Source organism: Hyperoodon ampullatus (genome assembly GCF_949752795.1).
Source record: "Hyperoodon ampullatus genome assembly, chromosome: 8".
NCBI classification, from domain to species: domain Eukaryota; kingdom Metazoa; phylum Chordata; class Mammalia; order Artiodactyla; family Ziphiidae; genus Hyperoodon; species Hyperoodon ampullatus.
The window spans coordinates 47,420,841-47,435,977 of record NC_136921.1 but is presented as its reverse complement, the minus strand read 5'-3'; positions in this window follow the sequence as shown (position 1 = coordinate 47,435,977).

The following is a 15,137-nucleotide window of genomic DNA, read 5'->3' as shown; positions in this document are numbered from 1 at the left end:
CATCCTCCAAGTCCCCTTCTTGGCTTCAAGTTGATCAGGATAATTCAAGAGTTCACTAAATAATTTTCAGTCTTCAACAAGTTTGGCAGTTCTAACTTTATCTGCCATTCCATCCTCATCTTTACAGAAGTCCTTTTGGATGCTCTTGCCATGGATCCCTGTTCACCCCATTGTAGTAACCTTGAAGACTTACTCCTTATTAGGTGAGGTTTCTGGGTGATGGTATAGAGCCAACCATTCTTACTAATTCCTCAATCTTGTATACATTACCTTATGTGATAATAATGAGACATAATGATTTGTGTGTTTGGAAGAGGGTGTAGTGGGAAGTGAGGCTCTGTATGAATTCTGGGGAGGCCATTATTCATAATCATTGCCCTACGAAGCTGAAGTTGTATTTTCTCCACATCAGCAATTGAAAAAGCCTGTTATAAGTTGGTTGACCTGGAGATTGTTACATATAAGGTATATATACCAGATTTACAGATACTCAGCTATTTATATTCATAAATACCCTGTTTTAGCCTCTAATTCTTTCCTAAAAGACTGATCTCTAGAAAAAACATTCTTGTACTATTTTTTAAATTGCCATTCTTATCAGTGAATGTGTGTGTGTTTCTGTAGGCATATATATATATATATATAGATAGATAGATATGAAATGTAATAGATCCTATTAAAGGCCATATAAATATTATAAAATTTGGTGAAAATCCATGAAGGCATTCATTAGGTCTTCTCTGGACTTCATGGTTTCTGCATTCACTACCATCAAGTAAATTGGAAACTTTTCTGAAATTTCTAGAACCAGCATATTAACTTTGGCTTAGATAGCTAAAAGCTAATTCAACCCGCAGAGAATACTCTAAGAGCATAGCAAAATGATCCAAATGATTAATCTACCTTATTCATCAAGAACAGGCTAAGAAAAAAAAGAAATCTGAATTCTGAACAAAGGTGAAGAAAGAGTACAAGAATCATAGAAGCAGTGCCCAAGATTCCAAACAGTTGATTTGCAATAAGCTTCTGCCTGTTCCCTCCAAATTCTTTAACTCCTGGTTCCCAATAGAATCACCACAAACACATACACACATAAGCACACATACAACATCTATACCCACTGTCCCTGCTTACACTCTCTGAACCTCTGAGCAGCGCATAGGTAAATGGAGGAATTTATATCCTTAGCTTGTAGGAGAAAACAGCATACTTCTCACATAAAAGACTTTGAAATAAGTATTCAGGTTGCTATTTGAGAGATAAATTATAAACCAGCACATAGCTCCTAGATATCCAAGGCAACAAGATTATAAGTATAACTATAAGGAAAAAGAACATTAATCACAGCATGGTAACAACGGAAGCCATGAAAAAGGATAGTTATCAAGGCCTTACAAACCCCATCAACATCAGTTAACTATCCTGTCCAATGGAAGGTTTATCACTATTATGGGGATAAACGGATTAGGATATTGGAACAAAAAACTATTATTACACATTAAAATCATGTAATTCATTATTCTCACTCTCATTTCAGACTTACCAAGCACCTATCTGATAACTTGGGTGGCTTCCTGAGCCTTGTCAAGCCTTCATGAACACTGAGTCTGCTGACAGTCACATTTTTCATTTTAATTTAATACACTGGAATCCTGATTTATATAGTTTACTATCTTATGGTTGAATCTCCCTGAGTCTTTCAATTTCAGTATATTGGCAAAATAGCATTTTTGGATCTGCCTTGTTGAGATCGGGTAAATATCATTTCACTCAGCCTCCTGAAATCTGAATTCCTCCAACTTAAACCTCTGAACTTGCTGTCCCACATATCTTTAAAGTTTCAAAAATGGCTACTTTGTTGGTTTATAATGAGTATTAAATGGGATTGTGTACAAAAACAAGGCTGGCCCTGTGTACCTTAGATATAGCTTATGTAACTTTTCTTTCTGAACTTGAGAACTCATTCAACAGCCACTTTAACATTGTGGCACTCTGGTACTATATCACCTAGCTAAAGCTAGGTGATATACCAGTCTGTTATAGCTTGGATACAATATGCTTTCTCTTGATTATAAAATAAAAGCCATATTTAATTCAGACACAAGAAAGCTATAAAAAGGGAAATTAAAATCACTCATAACCAGTACTATTCCAGTAAACATTTAACAACTGGCTCTCTGGGGGGGGGGGGGAATGTATGTGTTGGTATACTTATATAAGTTTTATAAATTTTGGTGATATATAAATAATAATAAAATACACAATACTCTATTGTAAATTCTATCCCACCTATTAATTTTGCAGAATGCTTTCATGGATTTTTGTCAAACTCTTTTTTTCTGTAGAAAATCTATGGTTGTAATCCAACCATAATTCAACACATGGAATTATATCCTAATCATCTAATCCTTTTCGCAAAAAAATGTTTTGTCATTAAATCTCATTTAGAATCTGCTGTTAGACTATTTCTTACCTTATACAAATTATACTTATTAAAGTGAAACATCTTTAAGCTTCAACACTAGACATGGCACACTTTGATCTGCATGATTACTATTTTCTTCATTAGTTTCTTAAGTCTAGGCAAACAACAAAATATAGAATCAAGTCCTGATTTGTAGCATTAACTGATTTCAAGCTACCAAAAGGCATCACTGAATGCAGAGTAAGGAACATGCAGAGTATGGCACAACAGCTTGCCATTGTATAGTATTTCCAACAAATAAATAGAGTAGACATAAATAATCTCAAGAGCAAAGGTAATAATTTACATTGAATACATTTTGTTTTCTCTGAAGTACATCCTTAAGTGATTTTTCCCCCCCTGGATTATATGAGCAGTAAATCCTCTGAGTCTTAGCATATTAAAACTTTCATTATTTTGCCCTAATAAAAGTTTAGTTGGGTATAAGAATCTAGATTCAAAATCATGCCCACCCATAAATTTAAGGTTATCATTTCATTGAATTCTTACCATATCCCTTCATTTTCCTCTCGTCACTGAAAAGTCTAATATTAGCAGGTTTTGCTCTTTCATCAGGAGCTGTTTTTAGTCATTAAACAAATTAGGATTTTTTTAAAACTTGATTTATTAAAATTTTTGTCATGAGAATGTGTAGTATGATTCATTTTTATCTGAGTGTGTATAAGATGTGCTTCATTATTTTCTCTTGGCACTCAAGGCTATTTTTTAATTTTTAGAAAATTATCTTCAATTATGTTTTTGATTGTTTTCATCTCTTTATCCTCTTCTTCTGATATTTCTATTAAACAAGTTTCAGAGCTACTGGATCTATCCTCTCAGATGAACTATTAGTCATACTTTTCCTCTTTTTGTATTTTTGCTGTTTTGGGATATAGCTTTCATGTTATTTTTACTTTTGAGGGGGCTTGGGACCAATCTATGTAATGGATGATTAGACAGGGTATGATGGAGGGGCCTTAGTCCCTAATATTCTCAAAGACTATAATTCTAAGTGTTACTTATACATCTAAATTTCTTCAGTTTTCTGTGGATTTCTTTTTATCCTAGCAATACTGTTATTTCCAGGTACTCAATCCATATTCTTAGATTCCTCCTTTATTGCAATATTATTGTTCCTAATATTGTACATAGCAGCCTATTATTATTACTCAGTGCAATATTTTCTCAATCATATATTTCTGAGAATATCAATTCAATGATTTTAAAGTGATATTTTAATAAAAACTTCACTTCTGCATCAGTTATTTTATTTTCCATCTTAATTTTATCATTTATGTTTTGTGTTTCCTTGATTTGGTAGGACAAGGCTATACATTCCTATATATAAATGATGGATCAGGTATGGGGTCCTCTGCAGTTGTGTTTATATATTTACCCAAGTAGCTCATGCATGGCTTTGCTCTGCTCACTCTGTGGGCACAATGATGTATGCTCTTTGGTCAGCACAAATAAAGTAGACTTCAGAAAAAAGAGAATTGCCAGAAAGAGATATGATATACTGATAAAAGTCAATTCAACAAGAAGACATAGCGATCATAAATATGAATTCACTAAACATCACAGCTGCAAAATATGTGAAACAAAACAAACAGAACTGAAAGGAGGAATACACAAATACACAATTATTGTTAGGGGCTTCAACACAGCTTACTCAACAATTGAGTGAGCAACTAGACAGAAAATCAACAAGGATATAGAAGAGCTCAAAACTTCACCAACCAACAGGACCTAATCAACATTTACAGAACACTCCACCCAACAACAGCAGAATGCATATTTTTTCCAGTGCCCATGAAACATACACCAAGATAGACCACATCTTGGGCCACAAAAGAAACCTCAAAACATTTACAGAGGGCTTCCCTGGTGGCGCAGTGGTTGAGAGTCCGCCTGCCGATGCAGGGGACACGGGTTCGTGCCCCGGTCTGGGAAGATCCCACATGCCGCGGAGCAGCTGGGCCCGTGAGCCATGGCCGCTGGGCCTGTGCGTCCGGAGCCTGTGCTCCGCAACGGGAGAGGCCACAACAGTGAGAGGCCCACATAACGCAAAAAAAAAAAAAAAAAAAACATTTACAGAATTGAAATCATGCAGAGTATGTTCTGCATAGACCACAATTAAACAAAAAATCATTAACAGAAGGATAACAGGAAAATCTCCAAACACTTAGAGACTAAACAACATACTTGTAAACAATCCATGAATCAAAGAAGAATTCTCAAGAGAAATCAAAAATACCTTAAACTGAATGAAATGAAAATTAAAACATACCTACTTATATGAGAAACAGTTAAGCAGTGCTGAGAGGGAAAGTTATAGCACTGAATACATATATTAGAAAAGAGGAAAATCTCTTTCAGAAAATTGAAGAGGAGTGAACACTTGCCAATTCATATTATGAAACGAGTTAAGTATTACCCTGATAATCAAACTAGATAAAGAGAGTGCAGGAAATAAGGTGTTGGTGGGGGGGACTATGGACCAATATCTACCATGAATATAGACACAAAAATTGCTTTAAAAATATACAATTCAATAATATATAAAAATAATTATATACCATATTGTTATTCATATTATTTCTTAGAATTTCACATAAATCTATAACTTAAAAGTTTAATTTAAAAAATAAGGTGTTAGTCCTCCCGCGAGGGAGAGGATGCATGCACAGCGCCTTCTGCCCAAGCGGAAGTTTTCGCAGGGCAACTGAGAAGGACACAGCTAAGATGGAGTTTCCAGCCCAGTGAGTCTGAGGGCCTGACTCTAACCCCATAAAGCATGATCTCCTGTCCAGACTGTGGCAAAGGTGTTGAAGCAACTTTCAAATTCTGCCCCTACTGTGGAAAACCTTTGCCTACAGAGGAGCACGAGGGGTCCCAGACCTTTGTCAAGCCATCTATGCCATCCTCCCAAGGCTCAAGGAGAAGGAGGAACACCAGTTCTGAAATATCTCCCAAGGAAGTGAAATGGTCCAGCTGTGCTTCCTCTCCCCCATCATCCCTTCTCTCAGAAGGTGACAGTTCTGAATCTGAAGATACCTTGAGTACCTGTGAGAAACCCAAAGGGTGCTGGAGCAGATGCCCAACCTCCCGGAGCAGCCCTCAGACAACCAGGCAGAGCCCTCAGACCCTGAAGCGGAGCCGGGTGACCACCTTGCTCAAGGCTTTGCCAGCGGGGACAGTGCTGATAGACAAGAGTGGACGGCACTGGAAGCTGAGATGCCTCCAGAGCAGGGATGGCCAGGGCATTCTCTATGAAGGTATACTCTATCCACAGGTGGGCAGGTGCTGGGCTGGGCTGGGCTGGCTTGGGCCATCTTGGAGCCAAGGCAAATGGGAGGGAACCACTTTCTGAGAATGGAGATGGAGCCGTATCCCAGCTGCAGACCTGCCTCGAGGCAGCTTTCTCTTAGAGCTGGGACTGCAAACCTATGCACCTATAGCAGCTGGGAAGGTAGAGTAAATGAGTGCAGGAGGCTGGGAGTCAGGCGATTGGGAGTGGTGGGGACTGTGGCCAACCAGAGCGCATGTGCCCTGGATAAAGAGAACACTCTTCTCCACCGCCACCTACTCTTGTCACCTGGGAGTGCAGGCCCAGTGTGGCCGGAAGATAAGGACAGTAGTCACTGTTCTGTCTGTCCTTCAGAAATAGGATGGACCCTTCCTCCAAATTTGGTTTGAATGTTGAGACCGATGAGGATATGAAAGGTTTACTGCTTGCGTAATTGAGATCTCTGGTGGGGGGAGAAGCTCTGTGAGAAGAAGGAAGAGCACCTAGCCCCGGTTTTTACTGTGGTTAAGGAGCAGGGCTGGGGTGAGGGTTCTGCCTGGGCCAGGGCCTCATGTGGTTTGAATCTCTGCCGTCACCAAAAGAGGGAGCTCCAGGCTTTCTTATCAGTGGGATGGGAAGAAGCAGGGCTGGGATTAAAAGTTAAACAAAACAATAGTTAAACAAAAACTGCAGCAAGACAACTTGCTACAATGAAGGAAAAAATAACTTCACTGGAAATGTTAGTATTAATCAACTTAGCATTAACTGAGTGCTTATTCCAGGCCAGGCCTTGTTCTAAGCACTTTATGTGGTTTTATGAGGTTTTTTGCATTTTTTAAAATTGAGATAAAATTCATATAACATGAGTCACCATTTTAAAGTCTACAGTTCAGTGGGTTTTAGTAGATTCACGATGGTGCGCATCCGTCACCACCATCTAGTTCCAGAGTATTTCTGTCACCTCAAAAGGAAACCCTGTACCTTTACCAGTTACTCTCATCCTCCTACGCCCCCCAGCCCCTGGCAACCACTAATCTACTTTATGTCTCTATGGATTTGCCTATTCTGGAATTTCAGATAAATGGAGTGATACTCTCTGAAAAAAAATAATAAAAAAAAAATAAGGTGTCCACCTGCATATTAAGTATTTATAACTACATGTTTAGATTTAGTGAAAATTTACTCTCTTATTAATTTTTATTAATTTTAATTTTAATTTTATTAATTTTAATTTTCTGTCTAATTATGCATTAGCTTTAGATTCAGTAAGAAAAAAATTTTGCTTTTAAGAAAAAGCAGAAAAAATATGAGAATAATATAAATATAGAAAAAAACACAGAAATCATAAAAAATGCTTTATGAATAAATTATAAATTTCAGATGGTACTAGATAAGGTAGTCTTTATACAGATGTTTAAAAGAAACAGATGCAAGATAAATATAGTCAATAAGATTCTCTTCACGGTTCTAAAGTAATTTTTTAAAGTGAAGACCATGCTTAAAATATATGCAAAAATAATTTTCCTTCAAAAAGGGAAACAGGAGTATCTCTTAATTTTCTTTGTAAGTTAAACATTTTGACTTAATTGGAAAATAATTTAGGACATCTAACAGGGAAATGAATAGCTGATTATCATATGAATTTGAAAAAAGAGGAGTTACGTGGAAAAGCTCTGTAGCTCTAAAAACAATGGGAAAACTAAGCCTTTTGGGTCTACTTGAGAAGACACAACCTTTACAGTAAAAAGAAAAAAAAAAGAGCAAATGTACAGATTGCATTATTTAGTAGCAGAGGCTGATATTAAAGAAGGCAAGTGAGGAATCCCAATAACACCCACATTATAGTTATAAATAAGCCCATGCAATGGAAATTTCCAATTCCAACATAGGATTTGGTAGAGATGAATAACTGAGGAGTAGTGGAAAGAAGGTTTCTAATGTAAGCATGATGCAGTATCCTTTGACATTCCCCTTTTGAATATGCTGTTTAAGCCAGAGATGTTCAGTTCCACTTGAAGGAAACCCAATTCAACATAGTTGAATCTAAGCACAGGATGGATTAGAAGGATATAAGATATCTCTGAGAATTAAATGAAGATCTGCAGGAACAGGGCATCTCAGAGCCTCGTAGACTGGAATCAAGGACCTGATCCTCTAAGACTCATTCTGCTTTGCATGAGTTTCTGGGATATTCTCACATGGCAAGAGACTTGGTCCCTGGAAGTTCTTGGAAATACTTTTAGTACTTGATGCCCAGGAGAGAAGAGAGAATTATTCCTGCTAGTTTCACATAGAAAAATCTCACAGGAAGACCCTACTTGCCCCAATTTGCATCATATAACTATTTCTATATTAACATTTGGCCAGATTGATAAGTACTATGATTGACACCACCTTCATCATATACCTAACCTGTAAGAAAGGAGAGTGTTCTGGGAAGATGAAAATAATATGCACTACAGGGACAATGTTAAAAAGCAGAAACCATTGGAAAGTGCCATTAAGATATCCTGACAAGAAAGTAAATGAGAAAATAGGCAGAAAGTCTTTCTTTCTTCCTTTATTTCTTGATTTATTTTTGCCACACTTTTCCCTCCACTTACCTAAGTAAGTAGTCCTATTTTCTTTTATAAAAGACTGGTATTGGGAACTTAATTTAACTGGCTCAAATGTGTTAGTTGGGGAAGATTGCAATAGACTCTTTACTCTTAATTACTGTAGCAATTATAGAAGGTAATTATATTTTTTAATGTTGAAAGCCAATATCGCTCACTAGATAACATCGTCTTTGGTTATTAGTTGTGAAAAAAATTAAACCACCACTAAATAATTAAATTATTCTTTGAAACTCTTGGTTAAATGATGGATATGTGTTTATTTTTCTTTTAGTATCACTGATCACTAACTACAAATATAAAAATATTTGCATTATTCTGTGTACTTGAAAATAACTTATCAATTGTATTCTATTTTATATACTGTCACCATCTTTTCCCATAAGATGTTATGGAAAAAACCCAAAAAAACTTTTTGGCCAACCCAATATATACAGTGTAGAGATTATCAATCAGACTGTGATTTGGTGCTAATTTATGTGAAGCCAATGGATATGCTACTGGAAGAAAAACAAGAGAACCATACTGACATTTTAATAAATAGCTCCAATACCACATACATGCATATATTTACTTCCTTACCATACCATGCTTACATTATAGGTTACAAAGCCTTCCAAATTGTGGAATACAATAAAATAAAGAACACAGAAACCAATGTCATAAGATTGGTCATAGAAATGGAAGTTGGGATGTCTTTTGGAAGCTCCCAGATCTTTCAGAAGTGTTTTATTTGCAAAACTTTTTAACTGTAAAAAATACTGTTCATTGTTTCTTATTTTTCCAAGAATCACCTTATTTATTCACTGTATTTCTTTAAATTTAAAGAATTTAAGTTTGGTATACATTTAATGTTTTGCTATTGGCAATAAACTTTAGGGAAAAAACCTTTATATCCCTTGCTGTAGGCTACTGTGATTTTGGTCTTAGTATATGGAAACTTATTTTCACCCCTTTTAAAAGGTGTTAAAAATAAATTCTCCAGTCAGAAAAAATAACCTTATGGGTGAATGAATTAAACTATCCTCTCTACCTAGCAGGAACCATAAATAATCCGTTAAGAGTTTTGAGGACTTTATTCCCATATACCTTATATTATCTACCACACAGCCAATTCATTACATCACCCCAGGTTCTAAAACACATGAAAACTTCAAGGTCTGTGTCAATGCCAATTCTACAAGAGATTCAGCAAAAGTTATTTAGTGCAGGCATGTACTAAGAGCTAGCAACTGTTCTTCATTACATTCCATATACTAATGCATTATTTTGAGATGGAAAATGTGTCTTCTGTTTTGAAAACTTAAAGACTGTAGTTCAAAATGTAAAAAAAAGTCATAGAATTATTACTTAAAAAGACAATAGGAGGGAAAAAATAAACAAATAAACGCGTGGCAAAATAAAATACCTACCAAAATCTTTTCTGCATAATTATATGTGATTCATATAAGCTAAGAAAACTAAAGTACAATTAAGCATTATTTTTAAAAATGATTCATTGAGGGCCTTGTCAGTACTTATTTTTAGAACAAATAGTGCAATAACAGTCTAAAAAGCAGGTAGAGATAGGTTTTGAAAAGTCAGAACAAAAATTCATTCACAAAAAATGTAAAGAGATATATAAACAGAAATGTTTTCAAACTTTCAAATACATGTGTCCTTTTAATAGAAAGTTGTGTTGTTTTGCATGTACTTTTAAAATTTCCCTGACCTTCACATAGTATCCTCTTAATAGCCCTATGAGGTTACTAGATAGAATAGTCATTATCACACCCACTTTTTTTTTTTTACTTGTTTGATTTTACTCTTTTCTTTTTTCATTCAGGTATAACTAACATGACGTTATATTAGTTTCAGTTGTATACTATAATGATTCGATATTTTTATAGATTGCAAAATGATAGCCACAGTAAGTTCAATTAACATCTAGCATCATACATAGTTACAAATTTTTTTTCTTGTGATGAGAACTTTCAAGATCCACTCTCCTAGATACTTTCAAATATACAATATGGTATTATTAACTGTAGTGACCATGCTGTACATTATATCCCCAAGACATTCATTTTATCAATATAACAAAAAAAATTGGACCTTTTCACCCATTTTGCCCATGCCCCAGTACTCCCCACCTCAGGCAACCACCAATCAGTCTCCGTATTGATGACCTCAGCTTTTGTTGTTGTTGTTGTTGTTTTTAAGATTCCACATATAAGTGAGATCATACAGCATTTGTCTTTTCTGTCTGACTTATTGCACTTAGCATAATGCTCTCAAGGTCCATTCATGTCACAAATGGCAAGATTTCATTCCTTTTTATGGCTAAATAATATTATATATATATATATATATATATATATATATATATATATATATATAAAATATAAAACATCTTAAAAATTCATTCATTCATCAATGGGTATTTAGGTTGTTTCCATGTCATGGCTATTGTAAATAGTACTGCAATGAATATGGGGGTGTGCATGTATCACTTCAAGTTAGTGTTTTTGTTTTCTTTGGATAAATACCCAGGAGTGGGATTGCTGGATCATATGGTAGTTTTAATTTTTTTAGGAACCTTCATACTGTTTTCCATAGTGGCTGCACTCATTTATATCCCCACCAACAGTATACAAGGGTTCCATTTTCTCCATATCTTTGCCAACACTTGTTATTTCTTGTCTTTTTTATGACAGCCATTCTGACAGGTGTGAGGTGATATCTTGTTGTGATTTTGATTTGCTTTTCTCTGTTGATTAGTGATGTTAAGCATCTTTTCATGTGTCTGTTAGCCATCTGTATATCTTTTTTTATTTTTTAATTTACTTATTTATTTTCGGCTGCATTGGGTCTTCGTCGCTGCACATGGGCTTTCTCTAGTTGCGGTGAGCGGGGGCTACTCTTCATTGCGGTGCACGGGCTTATTATTGCGGTGGTTTCTCTTGTTGACGAGCATAGGCTCTAAGTGCGTGGGCTTCAGTAGTTGTGGCACGTGGGCTCGTAGTTGTGGCTTGTGGGCTCTAGAGCACAGGCTCAGTAGTTGTGGCACACGAGCCTAGTTGCTCCACTGCATGTGGGATCTTCCCAGACCAGGGCACAAACCTGTGTTCCCTGTATTGGGAGGCAGATTCTTAATCACTGTACCACCAGGGAAGTCCCATCTGTATGTCTTAATTGGAAAAATGTTTATTTAAATCTTCTGCCCATTTTAAAATTGGATTGTTTTTTTTCTTGCTATTGAGTTGTATGAGCTGTTGATATATTTTGGATATTAACCTCTTATCAGATAGATGATTTGCAAATATTTTCTCCCATTCAGTAGATTGTTTTTCCATTTTGCTGATGATTTCCTTTGCTGTGTAGGAGCTTCTTAGTTTGATATAGTCCCATTGGTTATTTTTGTTTTTGTTGCCTTTGCTTTTGGTGTCAGTACACATTTTAAATGAAAGAAAACTAAGAAATTTGTCACTGAAAGACTGAGCCTAGATCCCAGATTTTTTTTATTATTGAATTATTGCTGATTTATAATATTATGTTAGTTTCAAGTGCACAGCATAGTGATTCAGTAGTTTTTTTCAGATTATATTCCATTATATGTTATTATAAGATATTAATATAATTCCCTGTTCTACATAGTAAATTCTTGTTGATTATCTATTTTATATATAGTAGTTTGTATCTGTTAATCACATATTCCTAATTTGTCCCTGCCCCCATCCCTCTTCCCTTTGGTAACCACAAGTTTGTTTTCTATGTCTTTGAGTCTGTTTCTATTTTGTGTATAGATTCATTTGTATTATTTTTTAGGTTATTATTTATAAGTGATATCATGTAGTATTTGTCTTTTTCTGTGTGGCTTATTTCACTAAGCAAAATATTGTCTAAGTCCATCCATGTTGCTGCAAATGGCAGTATTTCATTCTTTTTTATGGCTGAGTAATACTTCATTTTACATATATATATATATATATATACACATATATATAATGAAGTATATAATGTGTATATATATATATGCCACATCTTCTTAAGCTTATTATCTATTGATGAACACTTGGGTTGTTTCCATTTCTTGGCTATTGTAAATAGTGCTACTATGAACATCGGGGTGCATGTATCTTTTTGAATCCATATCTTTTTATTTGAAATCTAATAAGTCTTACAACTCAATCTGCTCTCAACATTTTAGATAGATAGAACAGTGTGAGACTTGAATCAACCTCAGAAGCTTCCTTCATTTATGAATTCATTACTTGATAATGAGTAGTATATAAATTTATAAAGCATAAGATATCACTAAAATGCTTTGAAATAATAGTTATGCCCTGGTTAATTTATTTCATGAATTTTTTGTCTTGGATATCAAGTACCATATTGCTAAATTTCATAGTCTCATTACACCTAACTAAATCATATGCAATTAAATTGACACAAACCTCCAAAATATAGGGCACACTCAGATTCAGAGATAATATGGATTCATCAAATTTCAGAATTTCTTTAAAATATTAATTTCATACCAATATGCTAAAAATATTTTCTAAGTCAATATCAATATTTTTTTTCATATATTGGAATCACTAATATGTGCTAAAATAAGGATAGTTTATAAAAGGTGTTTACACCCAACAATGGTATTTGCTCAATTCCAAACAGTTTAATTGTCATTGAAAAAAATGTGTATCAGTTCTTGCTTTGTTTATAAGAAAGCTTACTTTAAAAATAGTTGATTTAATACTAACCAGTTGAAGTTTGTTATTTGTTTTTATATTCCCCCAAGATCCGAACATTGTATTTCATTTACAAGAGGGATGGGGGTAGTAGCATTTGTTGCCTACCTATTAAGTTCCCAGTCACTCTATAAATTTTTGTCATTTTTAGCACATTTAAACATTCCAGTGATACCTAGCCTTACTGCTTAGAAGTGTTTTTAAACATGCTATAAATCAACTTACTATAAGAGTTGAGAATTTACATTCGGTAACCATTTCACTCTTTAGGTAATTACAGTAACACCACACTAAAACCTTTGGGCTGCCTCAAATCCTGAACAAAATTGCAGCATTACAGAGAATGTATATAACATTTCTACAAATGACTAAGTGAGTGAGAGAGAGAGAGAGAGAGAGAGAGAGAGAGAGAGAAATCACCTTTTAGCATGTGAGCGATTAGTATTGATGTTTATTATTCATTTTGATTGTTCTGCCCCCTAAATCCAATTTCCACAGGTGGAGAGGTACACAGGAATGCTTATGAAGTGACAGCTGGCTGCTCCTAACTGCTCTGTGCCAGTTAGCAGTTTTCCTGGAATTGATGGGGACTAATACACAATGAATTTATCTTCTTAAGAAAATATGATATTCTCTTCTAGATAAAATTTAAAACAAACAGATACTGTCAGAAATACTTCTCAAGTTGAAAATACTGTGCCTTAAACATAACAAAAAATTTTTGAGGAAGAAATAATGTGGTAATTGGTCATTTTGATACACTAAGAAGAATTTCTATTAGTCACAAATAGACATTCTCTTATTCTGAATAATCTGTATTAAACAAAAATTAAATATGTTAGTGCCTAATATGTAGGAAGCATCCAAATATGATACCTACTCACTTATGACTTTTTTGCACATACTACTTTTTTAAAGGGGAAGCCAAAATTGTTGTCCTTTTGATACATAATTGGAGAAGTGTATCTTGAAAGAGGGAGCTGAAATTCTTACTCCCTATACGTGAATAAGAATAAGTGAGCATTAAAAACAAAAGCAAACAAAACCAAAAACCTCCCATGTTTATTTCTTCATTCAGTCAACTAACATTTACTGAATGTACTGGATACTCAATACTACATATTAGACATGGTTAAAATACAAATACAAGTAAAATCAAAATGATACTTCAAAACCCAACCCACAAGAATGTCACAATAAATAAACAGCTCCAATGAAATATGAACAAATAAAGAATGTGCTAAGGAAGCAAAAATGAATGATCAATTAACTCTGTTAGTATGGGCGTTGATGAATATTTTACATAAGAGGTGATACAGAGCTGAGTCCTTTAGGACATTTGCCAGGATAAACAGGAAGGAAAGAGAATTATGGGCAATGACCATGACATTTATAACAATATTATGAAGAGAGAACAAATATAAGAGAACTATTAGAAAAACTTTTTTTTAGAATTATTCAGATAATCCACTGAGCCTGGCTTCCTCATCCTCTCTGATATTAAAGGCCATCTTTTTATCAGCACAAGTAGGAATGCTTAAGGGTGTTGACCAAGTTTAGAGCAACAGGATGAAAAGGATATTCTCTGGGTGAGATTTCCTAAAATAAACTGACGGCCCACAATAAAGGTGCAAACAATATCTCTAAGAAACATATTCACGCAGTTGACATAAGACATCCATATCCATCCACTGAGCCCCAGTGTTAATCTGATGCAGGTTAATTCTCAGGTTGCCCTTGACAAACAATTCTTCTTTTGTATGCCAAACACGTACTAACACACATACACTCAAACACATAGAATAAAGGGAAAAGAGACCCATATCTAGAACACTGCTTTCTTTACTAGTGTTATAAGATGGTTTAATGTGAAATCTTCCTTTTCCTTGGCACACCTAGATGGGCTTTCATAGATCAAGCACTCAGAAACATTCAGATTAAAAGAGCCCTTTTCCTCAAAGTTGAGGCTATCAGCCTAATGGAGTTAGGCTCCTTCTTATTTTCTATGCCTAATCACCCAAGGTGTCATATCTCATTAC